General features: G+C 40.3%; 4 non-coding genes and 4 pseudogenes across 4 annotated transcripts; 3 read left to right on the top strand and 5 right to left on the bottom strand.

The window, feature by feature from the left end:
* Positions 1 to 198: 198 nt before the first annotated feature.
* On the bottom strand, positions 199 to 390 carry LOC149938526 (U2 spliceosomal RNA). The gene has a single exon (XR_016481500.1). It is a non-coding gene; the product is annotated as a U2 spliceosomal RNA (small nuclear RNA).
* Positions 391 to 1,541: 1,151 nt separating this feature from the next.
* Positions 1,542 to 1,660, top strand: LOC149938527 (5S ribosomal RNA). Its single transcript, XR_016482058.1, has one exon. It is a non-coding gene; the product is annotated as a 5S ribosomal RNA (ribosomal RNA).
* A 1,979-nt stretch (positions 1,661 to 3,639) lies between these two features.
* LOC149938528 (U2 spliceosomal RNA) lies at positions 3,640 to 3,815 on the bottom strand (annotated as a pseudogene).
* Positions 3,816 to 5,545: 1,730 nt separating this feature from the next.
* On the bottom strand, positions 5,546 to 5,682 carry LOC149938529 (U2 spliceosomal RNA; annotated as a pseudogene).
* Positions 5,683 to 6,833: 1,151 nt separating this feature from the next.
* LOC149938530 (5S ribosomal RNA) lies at positions 6,834 to 6,952 on the top strand. The gene has a single exon (XR_016482059.1). It is a non-coding gene; the product is annotated as a 5S ribosomal RNA (ribosomal RNA).
* A 1,987-nt stretch (positions 6,953 to 8,939) lies between these two features.
* LOC149938531 (U2 spliceosomal RNA) lies at positions 8,940 to 9,115 on the bottom strand (annotated as a pseudogene).
* Positions 9,116 to 10,845: 1,730 nt separating this feature from the next.
* Positions 10,846 to 10,982, bottom strand: LOC149938532 (U2 spliceosomal RNA; annotated as a pseudogene).
* A 1,151-nt stretch (positions 10,983 to 12,133) lies between these two features.
* Positions 12,134 to 12,252, top strand: LOC149938533 (5S ribosomal RNA). The gene has a single exon (XR_016482060.1). It is a non-coding gene; the product is annotated as a 5S ribosomal RNA (ribosomal RNA).
* The last annotated feature ends 1,072 nt before the right edge of the window (positions 12,253 to 13,324 follow it).

Here is a 13,324-nt window from a genome sequence, read left to right on the forward strand (position 1 = left end):
AAAGAAAATTCAAAAACTGGAATCTTTCCGATTCTTCATTATTAACTATTCGACAATAAGGATTTTACCACTTATGACGTCAGAGGGGCAATATATTATAATAAAGAAATATATATAAAGACAGCCAAATAACATTTCCCGGAAATACTGTGTTGCGCAGTGCGCCATTATAAGAGCGTTTGATTTTTGATTTCAAGAGAGAAGTGGGCCGATCCCGGATTTACTGCAATACCAGGCCGACCCGTGGCGGAGGTGGAGCAAGCTCCGACCACTCCGCCGCCGTCCAAAAATAAGTTTAATATCTTGGGCCCCGATGGGACCCGTATCAGATATTAAGCTGATAAGAACAGATACTACACTTTGATCTTAGCCAAAAGGCCGAGAAGCGATAACCCGCTAGGAGCCGTCACTGTTTAACAAAGTAAAAAGAGAGAATTCGAGCATTTCAAATATTTCATAATTACGTCACCGAATGTTGGTCCTGGTGGGAGATGACAACGTTTGTAGCCATCGCGCGAACAAAGGAGAAGACGATATCTTGAATCCGTGAAATAGAGGTACACCGCCAGGCCCGGACTGGCACTTTTGGGGTCATCGGCTAGAGACAGTAGAGTGGGCCACTTTACCGGGCCGTATGGAAAAAAAATCTAAATGGTGGTTTATAGGACCATAAATAACGTATTAAGTGTACTAGATTCTACGTGAAACGTCAAACGCGTTTAAATGACCATTTAGGAAAAATTTATTATAAGCGAATAGAGCGTTCTATAAAAGTGGACCATAACCGGTCACTTTTCATACAGACTATAGAGCTGGTTCAGCAGGACTAACAACTTTTGTTATTCTTTGGTTTAAGAGAATTCGGCTTATGTCCTGTCTTTATATGAATATTTTAGAGACGTACCTTTTAGGAGTTGTAGGAGGCACCCTAGGTGTTGAAGTATGTTTGGGGTTAAGGATATTTTCATGATCTAAGTTTCATCTTAAACACGTGGATTTGGGACTAGTATTTTCTAGAATTTTTCTTATTTGCCATCATACATTTATTACAAAAATCATTTAAAATAAGAAAAAAGGCGCGGAAAGCAAAGCCGGAAATATGTGAAGCCTAGGCTAGCAACTACGCTACTAATAAAAATTGACTGCTCTCAATTTCTTACGGGTTTGCCAGATAAATATATTTCTCTAAGACGAAAAACCGGCCAAACCTTCACCTCCTCCGAACTCCAAAGGGGGAAAGCACACCACACCAATTTTATAGATTCGTAAACGCGCCTTCCCAATCGACCGCCATCACCTTACAGTCTACGGGGAGGGTGATGAAAAAACTGGTTTGGGGGGGGGGGGGGATGAAATTTCTGCGGTAAAGGGCTTGCTCGTTGGTTGTCTGTACGATAATATCGGCGCCCAGTAAACGTTTCTAAAAAGAGTGTATAGAACGTTCTATTGGAGCCGCATGCAGCCGGTGGCCCTCGGCGATCACCAACCTACCAGGACCTGGCTAGTCGCGGCTTGTCCACCGCTATCAATTACACTCTAGCGGCAACGGCCATATCACGCTGAATACACCGGTTCTCGTCTGATCACCGAAGTTAAGCAGCGTCGAGCGCGGTCAGTACTTGGGAGGGAGACCACCTGGGAACACCGCGTGCCGTTGGCTACTCATTTATTTTCGCGGGATGGGATTTGCGTCTTTTAACAGGAAAATACCTTCATCCTATCATTTTGACGCTGCTTTTTTATGCAATTAAAAGTTCGCCCAGACGATAATATTATTTCGGTCAACTCTTGGCCTTTTTTTAACAACTGGCAGCATCTTTCCGTGAATAAAATACATGTTAGTATCAAAATTGAACAAAATAAAATGGCGAGAAAATTGGTTTTCATTTTATTCTACTTAAGGCTTGTACTTAAAATAGTACTAACTTACTTACTTACTTACTTACTTACTTACTTACTTACTTACTTACTAACTAACTAACTAACTAACTAACTAACTAACTAACTAACTAACTAATTAACTAACTAACTAACTAACTAACTAATTAACTAACTAACTAACTAACTAACTAACTAACTAACTAACGTTTATCTCTAAACAAAAACATTTCCGCGGTAAAATCCACTCTGAAATGGCCTTTTCTGGTTTTGGAATGAAGTCCAAAGTTAAAATTTTATTAACAAATTCTAATTGTGAAATATATTTTTTGTTCTAAATTTTAATCTTAAATGTAATTTAAATAGTTGAATCTAAAAAAGGACTTTTGGAAAATGTTTTATAGAAGGTTTTATCATGGGACAGCCGCATGGATTAGGGGAGTAACCCAAAAATACAAAATATCAAAACAAACCACGAAATTAAATAATAAAACGGAGACAGAGATATATTTTTTAAACAAAATAATATAGCTAACTTTTATCTATTAATTGTTTTAGGTGATGTAGTTTATGTAAAATATAAAAATGAACCTTGGCACAATATAAATTTAATGTCATGTTTTATTGATACTTAGAAAAAGTAACAAACATTTCAAAAGTCAGATCTTTGAGATCATTATTAAAAAAATATAACATTTTAAATCCGAACTCCTCTATAAATATTAAAATTATAAATTCCTAATCTACTTTAACAAAAGATATATCATATTAAGTTTAATACTATTAATGTTAGGAATAATCATGACTTTGAGATAAATAGAACAAAAATGTTTAATTCCAAATATAGTTAATTATAGAGCAATATATAATAAATGATTTTGTACTTACCAAAAATAAGCCTTGCCACTTTATATCTTGGTAATGTAGCTGCCGCGGGCGGCGGGCCCCCGGCGGCGACTCACTGTCCACGGAAGACGGGAAGAGAGAAAAAATGGAGAGGGGCTTATTTCGTGTTTTCTCTTTACGCGGAACATCTTGGCTGGAACCCAATGACCTAAAAATGAGGGGCGCGCTGTCTCTACCCACCATACCGAAACCCGCGAATTTACGTTATGAAAACCGGTTCCTTCAGCCAACCACTTAGAACATGCACGATTTACGAACCTTGGGTTACGAATAAAACCACAGGAATAACACAGAACAACCTCTTTTCGCGCCTTTATTTTACCCCTCTTACTTGCCTCCCGCTCGTCGGCCATTGCCTCTGCCCTAAACGGGGAGTCTAGCATCCACTCCTTGGGTATCCATAATGGAGGAGAGGACTGAAAGGGGGAAAACCAAGCATGGACGCGCCCAGGAAAATACCAAGGAGGATAGGAAGGGAGGCGAAGTAGGAGGGATGAACGCGGCAGCATCCTTGTAAGAAGCTTAGCGGCGGGAAAATTTCGGAAAAATGGCGGCTAGACGTAGCGTAGCTGCCGCTTGCCGCCATTCATCCCTCCTACTTCGCCTCCCTTCCTATCCTCCGTGAAAATACCGCGAAAAAGAGTGTATAACTAGGTAAAAGAAAATTCAAAAACTGGAATCTTTCCGATTCTTCATTATTAACTATTCGACAATAAGGATTTTACCACTTATGACGTCAGAGGGGCAATATATTATAATAAAGAAATATATATAAAGACAGCCAAATAACATTTCCCGGAAATACTGTGTTGCGCAGTGCGCCATTATAAGAGCGTTTGATTTTTGATTTCAAGAGAGAAGTGGGCCGATCCCGGATTTACTGCAATACCAGGCCGACCCGTGGCGGAGGTGGAGCAAGCTCCGACCACTCCGCCGCCGTCCAAAAATAAGTTTAATATCTTGGGCCCCGATGGGACCCGTATCAGATATTAAGCTGATAAGAACAGATACTGAATTTGTTTATTTAAAATTCGTTGTCATGGTTACAAGTGTCCGCGTTATTAAAAAATTTAAATTATCGCGAACACTGTTTTACACAAAAAAATCCAGAATTTCTGACGTCGCCTCTATCGTTAAAAGGTAAGTATTTACAATTATTCAAGTATAAACGGGACTAAAACAATTTAAAATACAAAAGAGTTACTTTTTCACTGATTTGTTTTGGTCAAGGTAAGTGGTTTTTCTTTTGATTACACATTCTAAGCATATTTTTTAGTTTTAACAATTTTCTTTTCATTTTTACAGGGTAAACAGGATCCGAGGTAAGTATACGGTAAGTATTACATTTAAGCATACCATTTTTTTTTAAACTATAGACATTTAATATTTACAAAATCAAAACTTTAAATAATGTAAAGTTAAAAGCGTATTAAAACTAAAGATAAAACTTAAAGAGTCATTAAAAACATATTTACATATCATATTCAGGGCCTATTTTTTCCCTTTTTTGATGTGCGATTCTGATGGGGAAGACTGTGGTCGTTTCCTGCGACTTTGCAAGGTGAGGCGCGCTTCAGTCAGTGATTCTTCACGCCATCTAAGTATTTCTGGTGACTCTGTGACCAAGCTTCGTGCACGACGGCAAAAGTTCTCTATTTCCTGTTCGGTCATTGTCGACCAATTCCAATCTCGTTCGTAGATCGGTTCTTCATATGCTGGGTTTTTCGAAATGGGAAAGAGCTCTAGAACAGGTGTGTGCTGTGGCGGAGTCTTTACTGCGTTTGCGTAGCCGTTGGACATTTGCGGCAAATCAGATGGTTTAAGGGAAGATCCTGGCGAAGAGAGACTCCAACCATCTTCACCCCCCTCGAAACATCCTGCTTCCGGTACAGATTCTTCCATCTGTTCTTCGTGGACGGCAGCGTCTGTGATAGCTGCCCTTTTCTGTGGTGGTGGTGTGGTTTCGTTCCCCAGATTGACAGCGTCTTCGGGGGCCGGAATATGGCCCTGGATGACCGAATTTTCTGGAGCTGGTGGCGCCTTTCTTTTCTTCTTAGGACAATCCCGAACCTGATGACTGTCTTTACGACAGTAGAAGCACATTCTTTGGACACCTTGATAAACGAGCTGAATGCGATGTCCGCTGATGGTCATCAGGTTCGGGATTGGGCTCTTGACCTTGACTTCAAGGCGGCGATTTCCGTTTCGGACATCTTTAAGCGGGCCTTTCTGGAAGGTTTCCCATGTTTCCGACACCACTTCGCAGTAGTTCCTCAAAGCGGCTCGCAGGAACGGTAGATCCCACCAGCAAGGCGCATCCTTCATAGTGATCTGAGTCACCGGGTCTGCAACTCCAATGATACTTAGATGTTTGTCGCCGACAATTATACCGGCATCAACGGCCTTCTGATAACAGATGGCGTCCTTGAAAGTGATCTGACATTCAGATTTAGCCAGCATCTGAAATACTGTGATGCTCTTGGGGCCAATGCAGTCGAAAAGAGCTACAGCCAAATCTTCTACATTGACCCCGTCGAACTTGATTCTTGCCGTGGCCTTCTTGGAGGACGAAGGCCCGGACTGTGGTTTGCACGGCAGCGACGACACGGCAGGCATGGCGACGATGGTGGTGACCGCCGAAGCGGAAACCGGATACTCAGGAACCGCTGGGATGAGCCAAACAGCGACTGGAACGCAGGAGCAGGAACAGGAACTTCAACTGGAACAGGATCTGGGTCGGTGTAGAATGCCGACTCAGCTTGGCAGATAGACGAGCAGGTACGTATAACTCGCCTTAAAGGCGTATAAACACTTCTCGCCCCCCGACTAAGATCTCGGTATAGAACTATTGGAAACAGATACTACACTTTGATCTTAGCCAAAAGGCCGAGAAGCGATAACCCGCTAGGAGCCGTCACTGTTTAACAAAGTAAAAAGAGAGAATTCGAGCATTTCAAATATTTCATAATTACGTCACCGAATGTTGGTCCTGGTGGGAGATGACAACGTTTGTAGCCATCGCGCGAACAAAGGAGAAGACGATATCTTGAATCCGTGAAATAGAGGTACACCGCCAGGCCCGGACTGGCACTTTTGGGGTCATCGGCTAGAGACAGTAGAGTGGGCCACTTTACCGGGCCGTATGGAAAAAAAATCTAAATGGTGGTTTATAGGACCATAAATAACGTATTAAGTGTACTAGATTCTACGTGAAACGTCAAACGCGTTTAAATGACCATTTAGGAAAAATTTATTATAAGCGAATAGAGCGTTCTATAAAAGTGGACCATAACCGGTCACTTTTCATACAGACTATAGAGCTGGTTCAGCAGGACTAACAACTTTTGTTATTCTTTGGTTTAAGAGAATTCGGCTTATGTCCTGTCTTTATATGAATATTTTAGAGACGTACCTTTTAGGAGTTGTAGGAGGCACCCTAGGTGTTGAAGTATGTTTGGGGTTAAGGATATTTTCATGATCTAAGTTTCATCTTAAACACGTGGATTTGGGACTAGTATTTTCTAGAATTTTGCTTATTTGCCATCATACATTTATTACAAAAATCATTTAAAATAAGAAAAAAGGCGCGGAAAGCAAAGCCGGAAATATGTGAAGCCTAGGCTAGCAACTACGCTACTAATAAAAATTGACTGCTCTCAATTTCTTACGGGTTTGCCAGATAAATATATTTCTCTAAGACGAAAAACCGGCCAAACCTTCACCTCCTCCGAACTCCAAAGGGGGAAAGCACACCACACCAATTTTATAGATTCGTAAACGCGCCTTCCCAATCGACCGCCATCACCTTACAGTCTACGGGGAGGGTGATGAAAAAACTGGTTTGGGGGGGGGGGGGGATGAAATTTCTGCGGTAAAGGGCTTGCTCGTTGGTTGTCTGTACGATAATATCGGCGCCCAGTAAACGTTTCTAAAAAGAGTGTATAGAACGTTCTATTGGAGCCGCATGCAGCCGGTGGCCCTCGGCGATCACCAACCTACCAGGACCTGGCTAGTCGCGGCTTGTCCACCGCTATCAATTACACTCTAGCGGCAACGGCCATATCACGCTGAATACACCGGTTCTCGTCTGATCACCGAAGTTAAGCAGCGTCGAGCGCGGTCAGTACTTGGGAGGGAGACCACCTGGGAACACCGCGTGCCGTTGGCTACTCATTTATTTTCGCGGGATGGGATTTGCGTCTTTTAACAGGAAAATACCTTCATCCTATCATTTTGACGCTGCTTTTTTATGCAATTAAAAGTTCGCCCAGACGATAATATTATTTCGGTCAACTCTTGGCCTTTTTTTAACAACTGGCAGCATCTTTCCGTGAATAAAATACATGTTAGTATCAAAATTGAACAAAATAAAATGGCGAGAAAATTGGTTTTCATTTTATTCTACTTAAGGCTTGTACTTAAAATAGTACTAACTTACTTACTTACTTACTTACTTACTTACTTACTTACTTACTTACTAACTAACTAACTAACTAACTAACTAACTAACTAACTAACTAACTAACTAATTAACTAACTAACTAACTAACTAACTAATTAACTAACTAACTAACTAACTAACTAACTAACTAACTAACGTTTATCTCTAAACAAAAACATTTCCGCGGTAAAATCCACTCTGAAATGGCCTTTTCTGGTTTTGGAATGAAGTCCAAAGTTAAAATTTTATTAACAAATTCTAATTGTGAAATATATTTTTTGTTCTAAATTTTAATCTTAAATGTAATTTAAATAGTTGAATCTAAAAAAGGACTTTTGGAAAATGTTTTATAGAAGGTTTTATCATGGGACAGCCGCATGGATTAGGGGAGTAACCCAAAAATACAAAATATCAAAACAAACCACGAAATTAAATAATAAAACGGAGACAGAGATATATTTTTTAAACAAAATAATATAGCTAACTTTTATCTATTAATTGTTTTAGGTGATGTAGTTTATGTAAAATATAAAAATGAACCTTGGCACAATATAAATTTAATGTCATGTTTTATTGATACTTAGAAAAAGTAACAAACATTTCAAAAGTCAGATCTTTGAGATCATTATTAAAAAAATATAACATTTTAAATCCGAACTCCTCTATAAATATTAAAATTATAAATTCCTAATCTACTTTAACAAAAGATATATCATATTAAGTTTAATACTATTAATGTTAGGAATAATCATGACTTTGAGATAAATAGAACAAAAATGTTTAATTCCAAATATAGTTAATTATAGAGCAATATATAATAAATGATTTTGTACTTACCAAAAATAAGCCTTGCCACTTTATATCTTGGTAATGTAGCTGCCGCGGGCGGCGGGCCCCCGGCGGCGACTCACTGTCCACGGAAGACGGGAAGAGAGAAAAAATGGAGAGGGGCTTATTTCGTGTTTTCTCTTTACGCGGAACATCTTGGCTGGAACCCAATGACCTAAAAATGAGGGGCGCGCTGTCTCTACCCACCATACCGAAACCCGCGAATTTACGTTATGAAAACCGGTTCCTTCAGCCAACCACTTAGAACATGCACGATTTACGAACCTTGGGTTACGAATAAAACCACAGGAATAACACAGAACAACCTCTTTTCGCGCCTTTATTTTACCCCTCTTACTTGCCTCCCGCTCGTCGGCCATTGCCTCTGCCCTAAACGGGGAGTCTAGCATCCACTCCTTGGGTATCCATAATGGAGGAGAGGACTGAAAGGGGGAAAACCAAGCATGGACGCGCCCAGGAAAATACCAAGGAGGATAGGAAGGGAGGCGAAGTAGGAGGGATGAACGCGGCAGCATCCTTGTAAGAAGCTTAGCGGCGGGAAAATTTCGGAAAAATGGCGGCTAGACGTAGCGTAGCTGCCGCAATCTTGCCGCCATTCATCCCTCCTACTTCGCCTCCCTTCCTATCCTCCGTGAAAATACCGCGAAAAAGAGTGTATAACTAGGTAAAAGAAAATTCAAAAACTGGAATCTTTCCGATTCTTCATTATTAACTATTCGACAATAAGGATTTTACCACTTATGACGTCAGAGGGGCAATATATTATAATAAAGAAATATATATAAAGACAGCCAAATAACATTTCCCGGAAATACTGTGTTGCGCAGTGCGCCATTATAAGAGCGTTTGATTTTTGATTTCAAGAGAGAAGTGGGCCGATCCCGGATTTACTGCAATACCAGGCCGACCCGTGGCGGAGGTGGAGCAAGCTCCGACCACTCCGCCGCCGTCCAAAAATAAGTTTAATATCTTGGGCCCCGATGGGACCCGTATCAGATATTAAGCTGATAAGAACAGATACTGAATTTGTTTATTTAAAATTCGTTGTCATGGTTACAAGTGTCCGCGTTATTAAAAAATTTAAATTATCGCGAACACTGTTTTACACAAAAAAATCCAGAATTTCTGACGTCGCCTCTATCGTTAAAAGGTAAGTATTTACAATTATTCAAGTATAAACGGGACTAAAACAATTTAAAATACAAAAGAGTTACTTTTTCACTGATTTGTTTTGGTCAAGGTAAGTGGTTTTTCTTTTGATTACACATTCTAAGCATATTTTTTAGTTTTAACAATTTTCTTTTCATTTTTACAGGGTAAACAGGATCCGAGGTAAGTATACGGTAAGTATTACATTTAAGCATACCATTTTTTTTTAAACTATAGACATTTAATATTTACAAAATCAAAACTTTAAATAATGTAAAGTTAAAAGCGTATTAAAACTAAAGATAAAACTTAAAGAGTCATTAAAAACATATTTACATATCATATTCAGGGCCTATTTTTTCCCTTTTTTGATGTGCGATTCTGATGGGGAAGACTGTGGTCGTTTCCTGCGACTTTGCAAGGTGAGGCGCGCTTCAGTCAGTGATTCTTCACGCCATCTAAGTATTTCTGGTGACTCTGTGACCAAGCTTCGTGCACGACGGCAAAAGTTCTCTATTTCCTGTTCGGTCATTGTCGACCAATTCCAATCTCGTTCGTAGATCGGTTCTTCATATGCTGGGTTTTTCGAAATGGGAAAGAGCTCTAGAACAGGTGTGTGCTGTGGCGGAGTCTTTACTGCGTTTGCGTAGCCGTTGGACATTTGCGGCAAATCAGATGGTTTAAGGGAAGATCCTGGCGAAGAGAGACTCCAACCATCTTCACCCCCCTCGAAACATCCTGCTTCCGGTACAGATTCTTCCATCTGTTCTTCGTGGACGGCAGCGTCTGTGATAGCTGCCCTTTTCTGTGGTGGTGGTGTGGTTTCGTTCCCCAGATTGACAGCGTCTTCGGGGGCCGGAATATGGCCCTGGATGACCGAATTTTCTGGAGCTGGTGGCGCCTTTCTTTTCTTCTTAGGACAATCCCGAACCTGATGACTGTCTTTACGACAGTAGAAGCACATTCTTTGGACACCTTGATAAACGAGCTGAATGCGATGTCCGCTGATGGTCATCAGGTTCGGGATTGGGCTCTTGACCTTGACTTCAAGGCGGCGATTTCCGTTTCGGACATCTTTAAGCGGGCCTTTCTGGAAGGTTTCCCATGTTTCCGACACCACTTCGCAGTAGTTCCTCAAAGCGGCTCGCAGGAACGGTAGATCCCACCAGCAAGGCGCATCCTTCATAGTGATCTGAGTCACCGGGTCTGCAACTCCAATGATACTTAGATGTTTGTCGCCGACAATTATACCGGCATCAACGGCCTTCTGATAACAGATGGCGTCCTTGAAAGTGATCTGACATTCAGATTTAGCCAGCATCTGAAATACTGTGATGCTCTTGGGGCCAATGCAGTCGAAAAGAGCTACAGCCAAATCTTCTACATTGACCCCGTCGAACTTGATTCTTGCCGTGGCCTTCTTGGAGGACGAAGGCCCGGACTGTGGTTTGCACGGCAGCGACGACACGGCAGGCATGGCGACGATGGTGGTGACCGCCGAAGCGGAAACCGGATACTCAGGAACCGCTGGGATGAGCCAAACAGCGACTGGAACGCAGGAGCAGGAACAGGAACTTCAACTGGAACAGGATCTGGGTCGGTGTAGAATGCCGACTCAGCTTGGCAGATAGACGAGCAGGTACGTATAACTCGCCTTAAAGGCGTATAAACACTTCTCGCCCCCCGACTAAGATCTCGGTATAGAACTATTGGAAACAGATACTACACTTTGATCTTAGCCAAAAGGCCGAGAAGCGATAACCCGCTAGGAGCCGTCACTGTTTAACAAAGTAAAAAGAGAGAATTCGAGCATTTCAAATATTTCATAATTACGTCACCGAATGTTGGTCCTGGTGGGAGATGACAACGTTTGTAGCCATCGCGCGAACAAAGGAGAAGACGATATCTTGAATCCGTGAAATAGAGGTACACCGCCAGGCCCGGACTGGCACTTTTGGGGTCATCGGCTAGAGACAGTAGAGTGGGCCACTTTACCGGGCCGTATGGAAAAAAAATCTAAATGGTGGTTTATAGGACCATAAATAACGTATTAAGTGTACTAGATTCTACGTGAAACGTCAAACGCGTTTAAATGACCATTTAGGAAAAATTTATTATAAGCGAATAGAGCGTTCTATAAAAGTGGACCATAACCGGTCACTTTTCATACAGACTATAGAGCTGGTTCAGCAGGACTAACAACTTTTGTTATTCTTTGGTTTAAGAGAATTCGGCTTATGTCCTGTCTTTATATGAATATTTTAGAGACGTACCTTTTAGGAGTTGTAGGAGGCACCCTAGGTGTTGAAGTATGTTTGGGGTTAAGGATATTTTCATGATCTAAGTTTCATCTTAAACACGTGGATTTGGGACTAGTATTTTCTAGAATTTTGCTTATTTGCCATCATACATTTATTACAAAAATCATTTAAAATAAGAAAAAAGGCGCGGAAAGCAAAGCCGGAAATATGTGAAGCCTAGGCTAGCAACTACGCTACTAATAAAAATTGACTGCTCTCAATTTCTTACGGGTTTGCCAGATAAATATATTTCTCTAAGACGAAAAACCGGCCAAACCTTCACCTCCTCCGAACTCCAAAGGGGGAAAGCACACCACACCAATTTTATAGATTCGTAAACGCGCCTTCCCAATCGACCGCCATCACCTTACAGTCTACGGGGAGGGTGATGAAAAAACTGGTTTGGGGGGGGGGGGGGATGAAATTTCTGCGGTAAAGGGCTTGCTCGTTGGTTGTCTGTACGATAATATCGGCGCCCAGTAAACGTTTCTAAAAAGAGTGTATAGAACGTTCTATTGGAGCCGCATGCAGCCGGTGGCCCTCGGCGATCACCAACCTACCAGGACCTGGCTAGTCGCGGCTTGTCCACCGCTATCAATTACACTCTAGCGGCAACGGCCATATCACGCTGAATACACCGGTTCTCGTCTGATCACCGAAGTTAAGCAGCGTCGAGCGCGGTCAGTACTTGGGAGGGAGACCACCTGGGAACACCGCGTGCCGTTGGCTACTCATTTATTTTCGCGGGATGGGATTTGCGTCTTTTAACAGGAAAATACCTTCATCCTATCATTTTGACGCTGCTTTTTTATGCAATTAAAAGTTCGCCCAGACGATAATATTATTTCGGTCAACTCTTGGCCTTTTTTTAACAACTGGCAGCATCTTTCCGTGAATAAAATACATGTTAGTATCAAAATTGAACAAAATAAAATGGCGAGAAAATTGGTTTTCATTTTATTCTACTTAAGGCTTGTACTTAAAATAGTACTAACTTACTTACTTACTTACTTACTTACTTACTTACTTACTTACTTACTAACTAACTAACTAACTAACTAACTAACTAACTAACTAACTAACTAACTAATTAACTAACTAACTAACTAACTAACTAATTAACTAACTAACTAACTAACTAACTAACTAACTAACTAACGTTTATCTCTAAACAAAAACATTTCCGCGGTAAAATCCACTCTGAAATGGCCTTTTCTGGTTTTGGAATGAAGTCCAAAGTTAAAATTTTATTAACAAATTCTAATTGTGAAATATATTTTTTGTTCTAAATTTTAATCTTAAATGTAATTTAAATAGTTGAATCTAAAAAAGGACTTTTGGAAAATGTTTTATAGAAGGTTTTATCATGGGACAGCCGCATGGATTAGGGGAGTAACCCAAAAATACAAAATATCAAAACAAACCACGAAATTAAATAATAAAACGGAGACAGAGATATATTTTTTAAACAAAATAATATAGCTAACTTTTATCTATTAATTGTTTTAGGTGATGTAGTTTATGTAAAATATAAAAATGAACCTTGGCACAATATAAATTTAATGTCATGTTTTATTGATACTTAGAAAAAGTAACAAACATTTCAAAAGTCAGATCTTTGAGATCATTATTAAAAAAATATAACATTTTAAATCCGAACTCCTCTATAAATATTAAAATTATAAATTCCTAATCTACTTTAACAAAAGATATATCATATTAAGTTTAATACTATTAATGTTAGGAATAATCATGACTTTGAGATAAATAGAACAAAAATGTTTAATTCCAAATATAGTTA

This window comes from Leiobunum rupestre, chromosome 6 (genome assembly GCF_980474605.1).
Source record: "Leiobunum rupestre chromosome 6, qqLeiRupe1.1.hap1, whole genome shotgun sequence".
NCBI lineage: Eukaryota > Metazoa > Arthropoda > Arachnida > Opiliones > Sclerosomatidae > Leiobunum > Leiobunum rupestre.